Consider the following 13,834-nt stretch of genomic DNA (forward strand, 5'->3'; position numbering starts at 1 on the left):
CCCATTCTCAATGGATGCCATTTGGCTATTGCAAATGCCATTGAGCAGAAGGCAAGGCCTCCTGTTTTCAGTCCAGAAACAGGGCCTACTACTGTTCCTCTATGTTCCTCCATATTTCCCCAGTAGTGACCCATAGGGCTGCAAGGTTTTCAAACATGCCCACTTCCATCTGTGGATCAGCAATGATAAGTGCTGAGCGTTTCCTGCTCAACCACAGAGTTGAGAGGAGGAGGATCAGGTGGACAAAGCAGTGGCCCTCTGTCTGTTCAGTGTCAGCTCCCTCAACAATACTGTTGAGTTTCGTGTGACAATTACAGTAAATCTATGGGGTGAACTTGGCCACATACGTTTTGTTTGCCAGATCAGAACTTTTTTGGAGTGCGCTGACATCACTTTTTTGATGATGCCACATCAATGGATTGGCATATCCTCACATCCTATATTTTACACCTTTAATGTCACACATCCATAAAGGTTCACCTTCCACTGTGGTTTAGAGGCTGGGTAATGATTTAGGGAAATCAGAGGCAAACTGCTGAAGGTCTCTTTTATTTTGGGTGTGTGCCACTGCAGAGCATGCCGAGTCAGGCCTTTTCATGTTCAAACACTTATTTAGGGCCCTCATCAAAACAGTTTCTGGGGATGCAGCTAGAGAGCTGGAGATGGACGCTGAGCCTCTATCAAATGGTCAAGTATGCTGCTGGCCCTAATTGCTGTAGTCTCTCCCTCAGATGTACTCAGGTGGGAGACAGAGGGCCCCAAATCAAAATCAATGGCTGCATGTGCCAACACCAGCATTTTCGACACAACCTACAGAAGCTAACGAAACTGAGGCAGGGGACAACATGGCTTACCATTCAACATAGCTTATCCATTCCCTTCCTATGTAATTGGCTTGGGGGGAAAGAGAGGGAGAGAGGAAGAAAGGAGGGGTTAAATGTAATTGCCAATGTCTTTCAAGTGCACTGTTCTCCACAGAAACAGGAGCTAATAGTACAATCACTGTCAACTGTCAGTTGTGAAAGGAGAGAGAGCGGCGTCAACAATTCTGCGACAAAAGAATCCAGACCTTTCTGGTTGTAGCAATCAGATTCAGTAAAGCCGTTGTGGAGGAGATGTCAGGTTGAAATGCAGCACTGCAAATAAATATGAAAACGCTTCTATTGAATTGCTCAACCGTTTAGGGCCCGCACTCTGATTTCCCCGGTATGGGTTGGGTATCATTACGCTGTAGCTGTTGAAGGTTTTTTACTTTCACGTCATAGGCAGATACGTTATTACCTCAGGGAGAATCCATCATGGCGGTTAAATCGGTCGTGTAATCACCGGCTTTGACTCGCTTCTTATGTTGTGAAACCCAAAAACAGAATGGCTCAGCATATTCAGCACGTTGTTGCCTTCTGCTTGAAGCAAATCTGACTTCATCCATCTCCCCTGTGATGATCCAGTCAGGATGAAGGCTTGAGGGAACAGAGATGACAGGAGGATGAATGGGAAATAACATAGAAACCTGATGTACAGGACAGGACCGTACCTGGTCCACAGTTTTCATAGCCTGAGGGTGTGTTGAATATGACACCACACAGCTACCCTCAATTCCAAGCAGCCCCTGGCTCTTTGAAGCCGTCTGTAAATTATTCAAAACACAGCTCCCCACTCCTGGTGTTAGCTAGTGGGGAAAGGGAATGAGATTCTAGATTGATGTAGCAGCATACTGTAAACTACATACAGTAAACTCCTACTTGGTAATGTGATATATTTTCCTTGTGACTGCGGTATTTACCCTGTAACAACAACATGCATAATCACTACAGTGGACCATAGCCCCTCTACCCCAAAACCAGGGCACTCCAGGCACCCAGAGCACATGTGAGTCTCAGTCTGCGTCTCAGCAGTAAATAAGATAAAAGGGGGATGATAAACTCAGAGAGCCATTAGCCCAGAAGGAAACCGATATATCAAATGAGAGTCTGTGCTGTGTATTTGATGGACTCAGACATTGTCTCTCAGACTTACTCTGTGCTATAGCAGCTTGCGGGACAGTGTGGATGGATTTAATGCAGACGTGTGCTGAATCCTGCACATCCTTACTATCAGAGTTGGGGGTCCTGCTTTCAATTCCTCTCAGTAGGATTGGACATGGATTTCCTCCCAAAGAGTTCAATGAAAATAATTTAATTTGCTGGAATTTAGCGTTATCATTCTGCTTTCAAGAAACCGCTGTGCCTGGCACACAACAAACCACTGATAGGCTTGAACAAACAAAAAGAACTGGCACAGACAGACAACACAGGTATAAATACACAGGGGGGTAATGGGGAAGATGGGCAACACCTGGAGGGGGGTGGAGACAATCACACTGACAGGTGAAACAGATCAGGGTTTGACAATGTTGAACATATCAGCAACAACTCAATAGGACAGGTGAGTATCTTTCCACAAGTTATTTAGACAAAGTCATTTGACAGTCATGATAAGGAGGAAGGGGGATATAATTATAGCAATTAATAGTTACTGGTGCTGCAATCTCATTACAAGGACAAACTATACAGGAGCCTGATATCTCTGTTGGGTTCCTTTACCCCTGTTTGCAATTTGAATAGAAGGGCGGTAATGTCTAATGACTTCGTCTCCTGGGACACAGATTGCCTCGCATTGGAGTGTGACCCATGTGATGAATATTTGTGCGAGATTAGATTTGTTATGTACAGGACTGGGGCCACCATTCTTCCTGACATCCCAGCACAGCAACCAGCAGAGGAGCAATTGAACAGTGGGGTGCTGAATACTGAGAGAGGGAGAAGAGTTGGTTGAGAATAATATGGTGGTTGTTAAGGAGTAGGAGAGGGTGGAGGAAGAGAACATGGTAAAGAAGGAGAGCGTGGTTGTGGATGAGGAGAGGAGAGTAAAGGAGGAGGAGAGGATTACACAAGGTTTTTAAATTTTTTAGCAAAGCCCATTTGTTCTGGGTGAATGAGCTTTCCCTGCTTGAGTGGAATAGCTACCTGCGGCGAAAGGTTTCACTAGTTCCCTATTGATTTAGGCTATCCCTGTAGCAGTGGGGAGCTACTGTGCATAGGAATGCCCTGCCTAAGACTTCCATTGATACTGCTGTTAGCATTCCAAAATGAAGGCGCGAGTGTTTCTGATATTTTGCAGTATAACAGTATTGCTAGAGCAGTATCTTATTATATGCTCAATTAGTGGATCGTGTTAGTTGTATTTAATGGGGCAGCGCAGTCAAATATATAATTTCCTGTTTTTAAAAAAAATGATATTTCCACAATATGAGGTTGAAATAACACTGAAACACTCACTTTTAGTGTAAGATCTTTTTGAAGAAGAAAAAACACCTGTAATTTCAGCCAGTTCAGGTGGGATGGGGGTTTTGGCAAACAGCATGACATTGGCATGACCAATGACCAGTCACCTTTTATTTACATATGTATCCTCCTACTATGACTGGGTAAGCAGGGTAGGCTCTAGAGTGTAGACGATCCTATCTGCCAATCAGGACTTTGTATGTAAATAGATTTCAATTCGTATCAATGGCAAAAGGAGGCTCATGGAAATGATGAACAATTTATTAGGAGTTATTTTCATGAAATAAACATACACAGGGATTTATTAGACACACTGGGATGATTTCAAAATAAAATGAACAAGACTGCATGGGGGCTTTAAGCTGTCAGCTACATAAGGAATTCAAGTCGTGACGCCCATATAGCCCGACATCCCATCCTCTTCTTTTTTCCTCCTCATCCCTTTATCATTTACCTATACATGAGAAGCTGATGGATAACAATATTATCTGTGTTCCCACTGACCCACCCTGTGTATGAAAGCAGTATGAATATTTCCGATAGGAACATAAATCCTGTCTCACCAGGTCATTAGAATGCACTGGGGCTGGCTGGCTGTCTCCTGGCCCGGCAATAGATCTGGATTGACATGTCGGCCGACCTTGAGCCACCATGGCAGGACACCCCTAAACCCTGGTCCGATAAGACAGCTAGTCCTCTGCCCCTGCCGCTCACTCCAGACACACACTACTCTAGAAGAGGAAAGTGCTAACTCTGATGAGAGGATGTGTTGCATCAATAAAGACAGCAACGACCACACAGCGTCACCATCAGTGTGTACTAATCATTGAGTGAGGCCAATCTACATGTGCATTACACACGTACACTGTACACTAGCTGGGCTTGTTTTGTATTTAGTTAGCCTATTTAGTTTGAGTGTGTGTGAGATGGTGAATGACAGTGCTTGTAGGAAGGTTGTTGCTATTTTTATTCTGCCGTCTGCCCAGCCCTTATGAGTAACTTGGATGTGTTAATAGTTCATGTTGATGCACAGAGGGAGCGAGAGTGGAGAGAGAGAGAGCAGCCAGTTTATCAGTCTCACTGCCCGCATGGCACTCCGCACCAGAAAGACGTCTGTTGTCAATGGCGATAAACGGTGATAACAGCAGTGAAGCGGTCCATGTTTGGACCAAGTGGATGATGTGATGTCAACCTAACAGTGTTTCAATGAGGACCATTCTCCACTGTAGGTACACATTAAATGAGAGGATGAGAGAGAGAGACAGAGAGAGTGAGAGCGAGCGAGAGAAAGAAAGAGAGATTGAGACAAGGAGTCCTCTCAATGCTCTACCAGCCAATAGCACATCTCAGTGAAGTACTGTTGTTCACTCCAGTCAAGTATCCATGTCGCATTCAGGCTCCAGTTCCGGGTTTTGTGCGTCACCGGGCTGTGTGAACGGGCAGTGAGAGTGCCTGCCGTGCCGTGCTGCAGTAGAGGATTGTGTCGAGATTAGAAGTAGTCTCACTGGAGAGCAGAGCATCTTGCTGTCCGTTGCCCCTTTCCCCTTTTTTTGCCCTCCTCTTCAGAGGGTTCGGATAAAAGAAAAAGAAAAGAAGAGAAAAAAAAGGAAGAGGAGGAGGAAGGAAATAGAAAAGAGAGCTGACATCAGTGAGACTGGTTCAGAGGGAGAGTGAAGCATCTCTCACACACATGACTGTGATCCTCTGCTGTCATCGTGTGAAAGACAAGCCCATGCTCTCTGATGTCTCCTGCCTCTGGACACCTTGCCAGGTAAGTTCTCTCTCTTCTCTTCTCCTTTCTCCTCTGATGAAACTGATAGAAGAGTGGAGTTTAGTTCTTTTTTCCTGATGAGGTCGAAAAATAAATCTTGTCTGTGATGTTCTGGTGGTATTGCTGTGATGTTGGCGTTGTGTTAACGCAAAGGTGGCATGATGATTAAACAGGTTCGTGTTGGAAGTAGCAGCCGCTTGCTTCAGCTTTTGGCAGAAGGCGAGGCAGGCGTGATCATTTAGAGAGATGGCTAAGCCATATGTAGCCTACAGTTCTATGTACAGTTAGCAATACAGTTAGCTTAACCATGGGGCTCCCTTCAACAGACCAGTAATCCTACCACAGATCTCTGCAATATCTCATATCTGTGTGTAGCGCATTTTAGTTGTTGTCCTTGAGCACACTCAGAATGAGTTGGATTTTATTTGCTTCTGTTTTGTTATCCTCATTTCATACCCACCACATCCTCATGCAGTATTTTGGCAGTGACAGGAGAGACAGGAATGATAAAATGCAGTGACAAGAGAACAGGATTTGCCTGATAAAGAACTGATTCTGGGGTGCAGTCAATTAAAATAGCTAAATAGTATTTTTCTGTGGGGGAAACCCAAGTATTCTCAGTAGACTAATGCTCAGAAGCTGATGATGAAGAGACTCTGTGACAGTGCTGGTTAGGGGGCATTTTAATTCACAAAGTAGGCTATATCTCTCACTGATTTGTATGTGTGTGGGCGGATGTTGCCTGTGTGTGTTTCAGTAAAGTGCGGGTGGGTGGTTTGAGGTTGCGTAAGTGGATTTCTCTATAATTGTGTGTGTGTGCTTACGTGTGTGTGTTTACAGTAACAGTATACTGACACTCTATCATGTGTGGGGAGATGTGCTCTCTCTGGGTCCTGCTGGCATTCTGAGGATTTATAAGGTCCCTGTGGTCTGGCTCACAGTAAATTACACCTCTCGAGGACTGAGCCACTGCAGCTGGGTACCATACAATTCATACAGTACATGGAGCCTACAGGACACTGCTGCAGTGCAGAGCCTCTCACCCTGGTCAGGGCTCCTGTGCACGTGCTTTTAAACACTGGTCGGTATACTTGGAGCTCTAAAGTGGGGTGGCAGGGTAGCCTAGTGGTTAGAGCGTTGGACTAGTAACTGGAAGGTTGCAAGTTCAAACCCCCGAGCTGACAAGGTACAAATCTGTCGTTCTCCCCCTGAACAGGCAGTTAACCCACCCACTAGGCCGTCATTGAAAATAAGAATTTGTTCTTAACTGACTTGCCTAGTTAAATAAAGGTTAATAAAATAAAAAAAGTCAAAAGCATGAGAATTTTCCCCTGAACACTGGTCTAAGGTCAGTGTCACACTTTTCCTAGCTGATGGTTAACGTTAAGATAGTAGGGAGATCCCTGGAGTAGAGTTGCGAAATTCCGAAAACTTTCAATGCATTTACAGGTTTTCCAGAAAACCTGGATGGAGGATTACGGATTTCCTGTTTATTCCATCCTGATTCAGGTAATCCTCGACCTGGGATTTTCGGGAAAACTAAGGAATTTATTGAACATTTCCTGAAGTTTTCAAACCCTACTTCAGGGAGAGGACCAGGCACAGATCTAGGATATCCCTACTGCACTAAATTCTACTGAATAGCTGCCACATTCCCTCAATGCTAGGGGCCTCCACTTGTTGTGGGCTAAAGCTGTGTGTGTGTGTTTGTGTGTGTGTGTGTGTGTGTGTGTGTGTGTGTGTGTGTGTGTGTGTGTGCGTGCGTGCGTTTTACAAGGATAGTAAAACAGCAAAATTCTGAAAAGTGGGGACATTTAGCCGGTCACCAGATGGAAAAGGCTATTTTAGGGGTTAGGTCTCCTCCCTCCTTAATCCTCCACCCCCTCCCTCTGCGGACGAGAAGAAGGTTGACGACATCCGCTACTCATTCACTCAGCTTATTGAGACCACTGGTGTCACTCACACAAAACTACCCTACGCCGTGACCTCTTTCTCCCCTCTCTCTCCAGATGAAATCCTGTGACTGGCTGCCTGACAGGTCTGGCTGCCTGACAACCTGCCCGCTCGACCCCATCTCCTCCTCCCTTCTCCAGACCATCTCTAGAGACCTCCCATTCCTCAGTTCCCTCATCAATTCATCCCTGACCACTGGCAGCGTCCCCTCTGACTTCAAAATGGCCCGAGTCTCTTCTCTCCTCAAGAAACCAACACTCGACTCATCTGATGTCAAAAACTACAGACCTGTATCCCTTCTTTCCTTTCTTTCCAAAACACTTGAGGGTGTTGTCTCTGATCAACTTTCTCGTTATCTCTCTCAGAACAATCTTCTTGACCCTAACCAGTTAGGCTTCAAGACGGGTCAATCAACTGAGACTACTGTCCTCTGTGTCACAGAGGCTCTCAGCACTTCCAAAGCTGACTCTCTATCCTCTGTTCTCATCCTCCTAGATCTCTCTGCTGCCTTCAACACCGTGAACCATCATATCCTCCTCTCCACCCTCTCAGGGCTGGGCGTCTCAGGCGCTGCACACTCCTGGATTGCATCCTACCTGGCAGGCCGCTCCTACCAGGTGACTTGGAGAGGATCTGTGTCTGCACCACGTCCTCTCACTACTGGTGTCCTTCATGGCTCGGTTGTAGGCCCTCTCAATACACCAAGTCACTCGGCTCCATCATATCCTCACATGGTCTCTCCTACCATTGCTATGGGGATGACACTCAACTACTTTTCTCCTTCCCCCCCTTCTGACAATCAGGTGGCGACACACACCTCTGGGTGCCTGGCAGATATCTCAACTTGGATGTCGGCCCACCACCTCAAGCTCAACTTCGACAAAACAGAGCTGTTGTTCCTCCCGGGGAAGACCTGTTCGCTCAAAGACCTCTCCAACACTGTTGACTCCTAAGTGTTGCCCTCCCAGAGTGCAAAGAACCTTGTTGTGATCCTGGACAAATCAAATCAAATCAAATGTTATTTGTCACATGCCCCGAATACAACAGGTGTAGACCTGACAGTGAAATGCTTACTTACAAGCCTTTAACCAACAATGCACATTTAAGAAAATACCTACAAAAAAAAGTATGAGATAAGAAAAATAGTCTGGATAGCCATTTGATGAGCTGTTCAGGAGCGTAGCTGTTCAGGACAACATCCTGTCGTTCTCTGCAAACATCAAAGCAATAAACCCCACTCCCTTCTAGCTCTGATTCTACTGATAGCTACTTTATTGAGAGAAAAATGTACTTCCTATGCCTGTGATATGTGGTTGTCCCACTTAGCTATCTTGAGATGAATGCACTAACTGTAAGTCACTATGGATAAGAGCATCTGCTAAATGACTATAAATAATAATGTAAAATGTAAATGTTTAAGGGTTTGGGTTACAATTAGGATTAGAATTGGGGTTAAGGTTAGGTGTTAAGTTTAGGGTTAAGAGTTAGGGTTAGGGGTTTGGGGTTAGGTTTAAGGTTGGGTTAGGTTAAGGGCTAGGATTAGGTTTAGGGTTCGGGAAAATAGGATTTTGAATGGGAATCAATCGTGTGTGTGTGTTGTCTATGCCATGCGCATGACACTAGACTTTAGGTACTAGCTAACTCATGAACAAGTGACATATAGCCATCGTGCTGCATGCCAAGGCTGTTTCTCTGGTCTGAATTTCCATCCTTGTTAGTTTCCCTAATGCACTGCAGTCCCTGAGGGATTTACATGCAGGCAGTCGGCCGAGGGGAAGGAGCTCAGTCACTCCACAGGCGGATCAATCATTTTTAAGCAGAATCTTGGGGGCTGTACATGAGCGTGTGTGTGTGTGTGTGTGTGTGTGTGTGTGTGTGTGTGTGTGTGTGTGTGTGTGTGTGTGTGTGTGTGTGTGTGTGTGTGTGTGTGCGCGTGTGCACTGTCACCTGGCTATTCGTCCTTTTTACCTGAGCTGGAGGCTACACGTATGAATATTAATCAGGTTCACTATATCACCTTATGGATTGTCTGTCAGAACATTTATATTGAAGTTGTCCCTTTCAATGGCCTGTCAGGATAAACCTGAGCATTTTAGGGTGACACATACGCCTGTTGAAATCGAAAATGATTCTGTCACTTTAATTTTTAGAGAAGACAGACGACTTGAGCGCCGTTTGTGGATTTGAATCTGTAAACAGCGCGTTTCCACATTGCGTTACTTGGAATTGATTGATGTGGTTGAGAGGGATCATTTATTTGAGCCCTCGGCTACGAAAAATGTGTGTGTTGATCCACACATGACCATAAACGTGTGTGATGTTTCTTATTTCTCATGCGTCATGGTGAATGCCTTCCAGACATAAACTACTGTACTAGGCTATGGCACTGTGAACATTGACAAATGCCCCCGTTCCCTTATATAGTACTCCCACTACATGACATGGACATGTACTGTATGCTTGTGCACACACATTTACACATCAATACACACACAAAAATATACACTACCGTTCAAAAGTTTGGGGTCACTTAGAAATGTCCTTGTTTTTGAAAGAAAAGCAGCGAGAAATTGCCAAGAAACTGAAGATCTCGTACAACGCTGTGTACTACTCCCTTCACAGAACAACGCAAACTGACTCTAACCAATTTCTCACATGGAATAGCCTTCATTTCTCAGAACAAGAATAGACTGACGAGTTTCAGGAGAAAGTTATTTATTTCTGGCCATTTTGAGCCTGTAATCGAACAAACAAATGCGGATGCTCCGGACACTCAACTAGTCTAAAGAAGACCAGTTTTGTTGCTTCTTTAATCAGAACAACATAATTGCAAAAGGGTTTTCTAATGATCAATTAGCCTTTTAAAATGATACACTTGGATTAGCTAACGTGCCATTGGAACACAGGAGTGATGGCTGCTGATACTGGGCCTCTGTTCAAAAACAAGGGCATTTCTAAGTGACCCCAAACTTTTGAACTGTAGTGCATATTTTCAGTGTTTTGTTCACTGACTTCAGATATTATTGATGCTGAGCTACAATTGTGGTTGACCGTTCTGGGGAAGTAATGTAAGTAGCTGACTGAAAATAGTACATAAGCAAAGACAATACCTCAAATAAAAATGCTAAAAATGCTGAGATCACATATATTATCACCATTATGGACACTGTTTAGGGTCATTCATATGTATCCCATACCATAATATAATTGCTCATTGAATTGGTCCACTTCAGTGGAGGGGCCATTAGACATTTGATCCTCATTAGGATCAAAGAATGAAGCTTCATCGGTGAAGTGACTAAAAAGACCCCACTCGCATAATTTCACACTTGGTTTGGCAGGTGCCTGGATTACAGATGGTTCAGTAGTTATGAAATGTATTGAATTATCTCTGTTTGCATTGCTTCCCTCATTCAGTCATGCTGCTGTCTGTGCTGTGGGACGGGAGAGAAGAAGGATGATCGTGTTTGCTGAGACGACCTGAAGGGTCCAGCTCTCGTGGTGATTTGCACAGTTTAATGAGCCAGATTGTCACAGTTCAACTGGCCTCATCCATTGGACCGATGAGACACACACGCGCGCGCCCACGCACAAACACACGCACGCATGCGTGCACACACACACACTGGACTCATCCAGTTGACTACTCAACAAGCAGCAAATACCCTAGGGGACGTAAAGTCATAATTTATGTACATTATGCCTGATTAGCATAAGCATTACTGTAAACTGTACTATTTATATGTACATACTGCACACCAACACTCAGGAAAACATGTTGGCCAAGGCTTTGAGTAACATTACAATCAATGGGGCGTGTGAATGGTTAAATATGAATTACTAGCAATGTGAGTTTGCCCTGTGTGACAGGTGCTGTTATTATTTGGATGCTGATGGCTGTCAGATTATGGGTAGTCTTCTGGGATAATGGTTTTGACTCCAATCAGTCCAGTTGACTCCATCTGTGACGAACACACAAAGGCACACATGCGCTGCCAGACAACATCAATGAGGTTCTGAATACACTCCTCCTTTAGTGCAGCACTCGTTCCTGATGGGGATGGCAAACCTCAATTCAGCCCAAGGAAAAGGAAAAGAGGGAAAGAAAACACTATCTTGTCTTGCCTTAACATCTCTATACTGCAACCTGTGACAATGCCAGACCTCATGTCCATCCACAACAGTGGCGGTCAGAGCCGTTTAAGATGAGGGAGAACCTTTTTTTTTTTTATGAGCATGGCCTTATTTTACTATTACAGCGTATTGGATGACTTTCATTCATATTCCATTCACCCAGTGACTTGAATATGCAATAGGTTCATGATACTCTAATTTTCCCTATACCCATCATGAGGTTGCTACAACCTAGCCTATGAATGCAAGTTTACAATGTAGGTGCGCACAGGTCAAGAGACACATTTGAGGTGACAGACAGTGACTGCTGATATAGGGTGTAATCATTAGTCCAACAGTTGCAAATGAGAGTTTCTATTGGCAAAAATTCAGGTATGTTTATCTTTGTTTTGTTCCGTTTGCTTCCATTTAAGAAACGTTTTTTTTGCCGAACAACCCTCGGGCAATATCAGTAGCATAGTCCACCCACCTGCGCACTGGGCCAAGCGCCTGTTCCTGATCATGCACATCTGCGCAGCACCTTCAGCATGAAATGCTAAAATGACTTGCATGATATTAGGCTTTATTGGTTGAGTGACAACCTAAGTAATTTGCTAGGTTATTGTTATCTAAGAGCTGTTAAAAATTGTTTGACCAGAATAAAAGTAAGCTACCAGAGACACAACGCTCATCAGGCTATACCCACGGACGGGGTTTACAATAGATTTTATTGAGATTGCTCAGGTTGACCGTCAGCAATAGTTTTGGTAGTTTTGCTTCAAACAGTCAGTTTAAAGCAAAAGTGTACAACACTTTATGAACACCTGCTCTTTCCATGACAGAGCCTGACCAGGTGATTCCAGATGAACACTATGATCCCTTATTAAATTCACTTAAATCGATATAGATGAAGGAGAGGAGACAGGTTAGAGAATGATTTTTAAGCCTTGAGACATGGATTGTGTGTGTGTGCCATTCAGAGGGTGAATGGACAAGACAAAATATTTCAGTGCCTTTGAACGGGGTATGGTAGTAGATGTCAGGCCACCGTTTTGAGTGTGTCAAGAATTGCTGCTGGGTTTTTCATTCTCAACAGTTTCCCGTGTGTAGCAAGAATAGTGCACCATCCAAAGGACATCCAGCCAACCTAACACAACTGTGGGAAGCATTGGAGTCAACATGGGCCAACGTTCCTGTGTAGCGTGTTGGTCAATTTCAGATGATCAGTTCTATATAATTATCAAACATATATATTGGTAGTAGAAAGGAAACAGACTCTTTGTTTATGTATTTAAAATGATCATTTAGTAATACAATTGTAGACAGAAGTTGGTACAGAGTACAGTATATGACAGCTCTCCCCAGGTTCTGCGAGGTGTCTAAGACGTCCTGCAGCTTATATAGTATAGGTTCATAACAAGGTGACATTTCACAACAGATAAGTCTAAGCATCTTCTGCCAGGTGGTGGTTTCCATCAGGCCTGCGGTGGCCTTGTGTTCTCAGAAAACCAGTCGTATACTCAGAACCTCAGACAGTCACAGTGGGGCCCAGACAGGAGGAGTATGAGCTTATGAGAGGAGACCTTACAGTTTATCATAACACAATTTATTAACCCTTTAAAATGGCATGAGGCCTTGGTTTAACCCCTTCAAATGCTTTTCACGCCTTGTAGAGTCCATTACCCGACAAATTGAGGCTGTTCTGAGGGCAAAAGGGTTGGCAACTCAATGTTAGAAAGGTGTTCCTAATGTTTTGTACACTCAGTGTATATGGTCATTTTCAGATATACAGTATAGGGTACAGTTGATCATTTAATAACGAGGACAGCAATCAATTTCTTCGAGGTGCACTGCATGGCCAAAGCGAGCAGAGAAGAGAAGACCACTTCGTAAAATCTTCCAACCGGTCCAAACCATTACATTTTGAGATGGGCTGAAATCCAATGTTGTGCTACATATTCATAGCCTATGTCATAGCTCATTTGTAAACAAACACCTTTTGATACATTAATAGCTCAAACACTTAATCTACAAAAATTACAAGTTAATTAGTTGGTGATGGTAATTTTTTTACCAAAGTGGGTGACAAAAAAACTAATATTATCGTGGTAATGGTAAATGCCTAGCCTCCCTTATGGCTCAGCTTAGGTGAAAACTAAAAATAATCATGAAAAAAATATTTTGTAAACTGAAATGAAATCATTGACAACCCACAATTTTGAAAAACTACAACTATGCTGAAACTATTATCTTTGACTCCAAAACTAAATTTTTAATTTTTTTAAAAACATGTTCATTTATATGTATTTGTTTTTACTTCTGGCAAAAATCTAATTAGGTTTTTAATAGGGTTTTAAAGCCCTTGGGGGGGTTTCAAGCAATTGAATTTGCCGAGTAAATGCGGCCAGGAGATGTTTCAAATAGGCCTAGCTTGTGCATCACTAACACTAACTATCACTAGCTAACAGGGGACAAATCAACTAGGTAGCTAACTTGATTCTTCTTACATGTACTACTAAAGTTAAAAAGCATTGGATTGACGTAAACATGGGTGAGAGAGCGTTTCCTTCCACCATATTGTTTTCACTAGTCTCTGCGCTATTCCTTTTAAATCCAAGTCACATTGAGATTCAACCTAACCTGATATATGACCTGACCCATGACCTTATGTATT

The 13,834-nt window shown here is 43.6% G+C and overlaps 1 protein-coding gene across 1 annotated transcript in view; it reads left to right on the plus strand.

Annotated features, from left to right (window-relative positions):
- The first annotated feature begins 4,754 nt into the window (after nt 1–4,754).
- The window catches only part of dlgap2a (discs, large (Drosophila) homolog-associated protein 2a), a 173,319-nt gene continuing 164,239 nt past the window's right edge, over nt 4,755–13,834 (plus strand). Inside the window, exon 1 of the mRNA XM_036962872.2 lies at nt 4,755–5,094. The gene's annotated coding sequence lies outside the window, so the exon portion shown is untranslated. The remainder of the gene's footprint in view (nt 5,095–13,834) is intronic.

The sequence above is a fragment of the Oncorhynchus mykiss genome, chromosome 25 (genome assembly GCF_057628025.1).
Source record: "Oncorhynchus mykiss isolate SJ-2025 chromosome 25, ASM5762802v1, whole genome shotgun sequence".
NCBI lineage: Eukaryota > Metazoa > Chordata > Actinopteri > Salmoniformes > Salmonidae > Oncorhynchus > Oncorhynchus mykiss.